Raw genomic sequence first — 5,415 nt, 5'->3', positions numbered from 1 at the left:
TGTTCTTCTTAGCATCAAGTGACAAGAGAAAGTGTCCAGTAAAAGTCCTGTACTGCAAGCACTCCAGAGGCAGGACAACCTAATCTACACCCAAGGAAGCATTTGGGTCAACTGATAAAAATGTAGCTAGTGACAACCAATCATGTGAGGCAGTTTCACAGATGACAGAGTGCCTGAAATGATTCCATAACTCGGCACAGTTCAGCCTGAAACATGCAAGGACAAGGAGAAGAGCCAGAATAACAGCAGAGCAACCATCACTGTCAGAGATAGTGCAGAGGAGAAAATGTGAGTTTGAGAAAGAACGAATAAAACTGCAATCAGCAAATATCTCTAAGAAGTAGTATTTCCTAAAGGACAGAAAGCAGAGTGGGGAAGAGAAATGCTGAATATTTTTAGGCAATACCCTTAAGTCCTTTAAAATATAATGTGATTTCATGAGAAAATAATGATAACTGCCATTTGTTGACATTTAACTATATGCCGGGCATTGTATTGGGCCTATTATTTCATTATCTTTTTCTATCCTTGGAAGATCCAACACCTGAAGACACCCGTTATTATCATTTTGTACATGAAGACACTATGGTTTGGAAGCTAAGTGACTTGTCCAAATCACAACCAGCAAGAGTCAACATTTGATTCCAAATCCACCTGGCTTGCCGTCCAACCTCTCTTCTCATTGAAAACTGTGAACCCTATACTTAACAGTGTGTATATATATATATATGTATATATATATATATGTAAATACACTTAAACATAGACCAGTCATATGTACATATTCTCACAGTATCATTCATACACATATCTTAGGGCATTGTGACCACTGTGCTCAGCACTGTGAGGATAAAAACTAGACCATCTCTGTATTGGCTCATTTACTACTTTGAAAATCTGAGAAGGCATTAAAAATCATGAAGAAAGGGGCACATATTTAAGAGATAAATTGCAATAGGTTAGGTTAGAATATGCAAAACATTTGTAAACCTTTTCAGGGACTTTCATAATATTGCAGCCTTTTCCCTAGAGAAGGCAAATACTACATAAAATTATAAAGTGTAGAAATCAAGAAAGGAATTTGTAAATTTCTTTTATAGGAAAAAGTATCAGTATTCAGTAAAATTGTAGTATCTCAAAGGTAATTTTAAAATTCTTTGATATTATTGCCACATAATAAGTAGCCTTTGGGAGTATTGCAGGAGAGATGGGAAAGCACATAGTAACTATCCAAATTATTCATGAACTGAAGTTTGAGTTCCCAGATAAAGAGCTAAAATATATGTACATGTTTCCAATAAAGAAACTTCCAGAGGTTGGTAAATACTGTTATTGTGTTTACCTGCAATTTGAAACTAAAAATGGAGGCATCTATAATGTATTCAAGATGATAATGAAATCATAAACTACCACTTTATTTGCCCACCTTAGTCAGCTCTCCTTTTAAAAATCTCTTCTATGCTCAACTTTAGTTCATGAAATCTAGGATAACTTTCCCTGTTAACATAAAGAGAAAAATCATGTTGATAAAGGGTTTCTGTGTCTGTAGGTGACATGAGAGCAAACCAGGATCTTCTCAGTACCTGCCAAGCTTCAGCAACTCCATAGCCTTCTTTGTATCCCGTTTTACTCTAAACTAAGGGAATTGGATTAGGGTACATGTACAAATTTTCCAGGCCTTTCTTTTATGATTTTGGGCATTGAGCTGTTAACCAAGGATGACTTCAGAAAGTAGCTTTCCATGGGAATGTCATGTCCATGTCATGTACCTTAATTTCAGTTCTGGGTTATTTTGTTTTGATAGTGAACTGCATCACTTTTGTAACAGAAACATCAATATCTATTTGTTTAAACTGATATTGTGATAACTGACATGATGGAATTCTGTTACTTTGAAACCTCACATGGAAACTACCCTCTAGGTGTGTTCTAGAAATAATGCCCTGTCCATACATTTTAAATACCTGGCAATATCCTCTTTTCCTCTTTTAACAGGGAGGATCAGTTTCATTGGTCCTTTTCAATGAGGTAAATAAATACCTCATTCTTTCCAATCTCTCCTTTTATTTCCCAAATTTATTTTATATATTTTAACAAGTGACTTTGCTGAGCCTCTTACACACTATGTGACCAAACTCAGTGTGACTTGAAAGTCTGAAAAGAAAGCTCTTGCATTTCCCTTTTGATCATTTGAAGAGTATGTCAATCTCTTTCTTATTTTAGCAAGAATAAGTCTGGTCACCACTGCCAGGTGATTATCAAATTTCTCTTGCTTTTGCAATAAGCGTTTGAGATTTCAGCTAACTGAGGGAAGGCTCCCTGAGACTCTTGTAGCAGCTGGATTCCCTGAATTATCTTCATCTGGCCCACATCTCAGTACCTCAATTGAGCTAAGGCCTCACAGCTAGATTATAACATTGCCTTTGTGTAACATGAAAAAGTTTTGTATTTGTCTGTCAAATGTAAATTTACCAAGTCTGCCATCTACCAGATAGTTTTGAGGAAAGAATGCTTTTGGAGGTGGTCTCGAGCTTTGAAGCAGCAGAGGTTTTTTGTTAGTGTTGTTGTTTTATTTTCAAGCCACTAATTTAATCCATTCCTTTAAAAAGATCTGTTTTTCAGGTCTAGAACACTTAGTCTAGAAATTTCCTTTGTAATGGTCTCCATGTTGACAAACTATACCATAAATCCTGTTTACCATAATCCATATTATTTTAAAGAGTAATGCAGAATTTGGATAAATAACACCAGACTATGGCCCCAGTTCCCACCTAGCACAGTAACCAGAAAACCATCTCCTTTGGGTGGTTCAGTGGAATATGACTAAATGAGAGACAGGTACCTAGGGAAGAGCCCCTCCCTCACGTGCTTCCCCATCACTCCTCCCCTGTGGCCTTATGATAGCAAGTGCTCTTACCTCTGTTCTGCTAACCTACCACCTCTGCAGACCTGCTCTTCAATACTGATTTTACCTCTCATCAAATTACAAGCACACTGTTTAGAAGGACTTCATCATAGCCAATCACACTGAGGATGTTCTCTAATGTAAGGGTTATTTTAATCACTGTATTTATTTGTCAGGGCTGCCATGAAACAAACTACCACAAACTTCTCTGCTTAAAATCACTGAAATTTATTTCCTTACAGTTCTGAAATGAAGATGTCATAAATCAACATGTCACAGGCTACAGTCCCCAAGTCCCTGGTGTCCTGATTCACTTCTTCCACCTCTGGTGACTCCCAGCACATCTTGGCTTGGGAGCTCATCATTCCAATCTTTGCTTCTATCATCAGACCACTGCCTCCTCTTCTGTTTGGCTTCTTGTTGGTAGGTCTGCATGGAATCTCCCTCTGCCTCTATTTGATAAGGACTCTTGCGACAGTATTAGAGTCCACCCAGGTAATCCAAGGTAATCTTTTCATCTCAAAATTTAGTCCATCTGCAAATGACCCTTTTTTCCAAATAAGGTTAAAATATAAAAATTCCAGAGCTTAGGACTTGATATTTGGTGCAGGAATTATTCAACCTACTACAGTTCAACAGAAGTTCAGGGCCATAAAAATTTTAGCTCTTAGGATCCTTAGGCAAAAAAAAAAAAAAATAACAATTGACCTCCATGTTCACATATATCACACTATAAACTGTACTCTTTAATATTTCTTATTAACTATGAATATTTGTCCCAAGATGGGACATTTATCCTGTGAAATCCTCTACAAAGTGATCTCTGTATTTTATGTCATACCCACATCCTACTTATTATCTGAAACACTCATTTGTATATTGAAAACTATAGTTATTTTCAGACAGGCAGGGTATCTGACTGGGAATACTAGAGGTAGCATTCTTTTCTTCATCAACTATTTCTTGAGTTCCCTACACTGTACCAACATCTCTTAGAGAAACTACCTTTAATGTCCAAACCCCTTACTTTCAATTTACCAAGGTGTCCTAGGGATTCTTAGGAGAACATTCTGGTAGCCTGTTTTACCAGCAAAGTCCTCAGTGGAGACAGACATATATGTAGTGAGATGGAGCCAAGTCTCTGAGAGATGAGGCCCACTTGATGTACCCCCTTGACATCCCCAAGTTTTGGGACATTAAATATATTACTGGAAAGTCCTAACAGAATTCCTTCAGGAAAGTATAAAGTCAGCCAGGGTGTCAGTGAGCAAATGAAGGTAGAATGGAATGATTTACATCTCCATCCCAGATTATATTCAGATAAGGAGGTTCCATAATCAATAGTTGACTATGGTGGGGGCTGAATTCCTAAGAAGAATAAACTAAAATCTTCTAAGTCTACAAAAAACCCACTCTACTCTGAAGATTCAAAAAGTAGCACAAAGATTTTATTTTCAGACAGGCAGGGTATCTGAATGACAAGGTAGTTGGGCAGGGAGCCATGTGAAGGAAATCTTCCTGAAGAGAAGTCAGGAATCACATTGAGCCAGAAAAAAATTAAGCTTATTATTTTAATTATAAATTGAATGTATACTTATTGTAGATTACTTGGAAATGCATTCTAAAAGACTAAAATGAAGCAAATACCTTATTACTTAATTCTTTTATGGATATTGATTATTACATAGTATATAGTCCTAGATATAGAAATACTAGAAAAGGAAAAATAACACTTCTAAGACTCCTGACACATCATAAATAATTGTTATTAAATTATATGTATAAACAGCATAGTTTGTCATACATAAAAAATATTAAAGCATATGTAATTTTTATTAATAATTTGCAAGTCAAAAAGATTATACCAATTTATATTCCCATTGCCATATCCTTTCACTATCATTTTACCAGAAATACTTCTCTGGATCCCATTTGAAGTTTGTAATGAATCCCAAGTTCTATCCATCCATCAACACCAATCACCTACTTCTAGTGTCTGTGCTGCTGTCAGCTGTGGCACTAGCTGTATTTCAGTCCCTCTAACTGATCAATCAGAAATGATCCAATGTTCCAACAAGCCCTCTCTAAATCTAATCCATTAGGGACATTCAGGACACAGCTAATACTTTCTAAAATGTGGTTTTAAGATAGAAAGATTGACACAGAAACAGACAGACAGCACATATGTCCACATCAAAATGAGAATTGTTCTGCATGGTTTGGTATCCTCTACAAAAAAACTTTCTTTTACATAAATCCTGTCCAACACAAAAGTAGCAAAGTTACCTTTCTATTTCATCAAGCACTTAAGAGACTGTTACTATAAACATTTGCTTCTCCATCCCACATTGTAAAAGACACTTGATTTAATACGTAGACTTGTGTTGCAGTTGCCTTCCACTTAACATAAGGATGATTTATAACACCTAACTTACAAATGTGTTCTGCACACAATCCAAAAGGACTGACCTTTGGTCACTATTAAAATTGGGACGAAATTAGCTCGCTAA

This window comes from Ictidomys tridecemlineatus, unplaced genomic scaffold (assembly GCF_052094955.1).
Source record: "Ictidomys tridecemlineatus isolate mIctTri1 unplaced genomic scaffold, mIctTri1.hap1 Scaffold_307, whole genome shotgun sequence".
Classification (NCBI taxonomy): Eukaryota; Metazoa; Chordata; class Mammalia; order Rodentia; family Sciuridae; genus Ictidomys; species Ictidomys tridecemlineatus.
Note: the sequence above shows the minus strand (reverse complement) of the source record.